Consider the following 1030-nt stretch of genomic DNA (forward strand, 5'->3'; position numbering starts at 1 on the left):
CTGTGGGGAAAAAGGAACCCTTCTCCACTGCTGGTGGGAATGTAGACTGGTGCAACCATTATGGGAATCAGTATGGAGACTCCTTAGAAAAGTTGGACTGGAAATCCCATTTAAACCAGCTATTCCTCTACTGGGAATTTTCCCGGAGGAACTGAAAACATCATATCATAGTGATATATGTGTGCCTATGTTTATAGCAGCACAATTTGTGATAGCCAAATCTTGGAAACAACCAAGATGCCCATCCCCTGAGGAATGGATGAAAAAGATGTGGTATTTTTATACAATGGAGTATGACTCAGTTATAAAGTATTACTCAGTTACAAAAGCTTCACTCGAAGACTTTATATTGAAGTGGATGCCACTTGAAGATATACTCATAAGTGAAATAAACTGGACACACATGTGGAAATATCATATAGTTTCCCTAGTATAAGAACTCAACAGAAAAAATACAAATAGAAAGGTATAATACAAGGAAAAAGAAAGCAAGAACTCAGTGACTAACTAATTAAGAGAGGAAAACAAGAGCTAGAAAATATGACAGTGACAAGCCATACAGTTATATGTAGAAGATGGACAAGTCAATGATCCTGAAAATCTCCAGAACATTTTTGAATCTAGCAGTAAATTGGAAGGATTCTCATGCTGACTATATATAGTGATACCTGTGAAATAAGCAACTGCACTGAAGATGGCAATTTGTAATAGTAGGTTCATGATTTCAGTGCCTGTCATTCTGTTATTCTGAATATGGGCTGCTTGTCATGCCAGTTGCTGCCATGCTGTCTTTCAGGTAGATGATTGTTCAAAAGGAAGGGGGTGGTTAATGAAGGCAAGAGACCGGAAAAGGAATATTGTGGGACTGTGCTGCTTCAAGGTTGTATATGGTTAGATTTTTGGACTTATAAGTAAACATAAGAATTATATAAATTGTTTTGCCTATTTTTAAAATATATTCTAATTTTTAAATGTTTTTCATCATATTCTGCAGGCACTTAAAGTTCAACATATCAATACTTGATGAAAA

Source organism: Octodon degus, unplaced genomic scaffold, assembly GCF_000260255.1.
Source record: "Octodon degus isolate 3935 unplaced genomic scaffold, OctDeg1.0 scaffold00400, whole genome shotgun sequence".
Classification (NCBI taxonomy): domain Eukaryota; kingdom Metazoa; phylum Chordata; class Mammalia; order Rodentia; family Octodontidae; genus Octodon; species Octodon degus.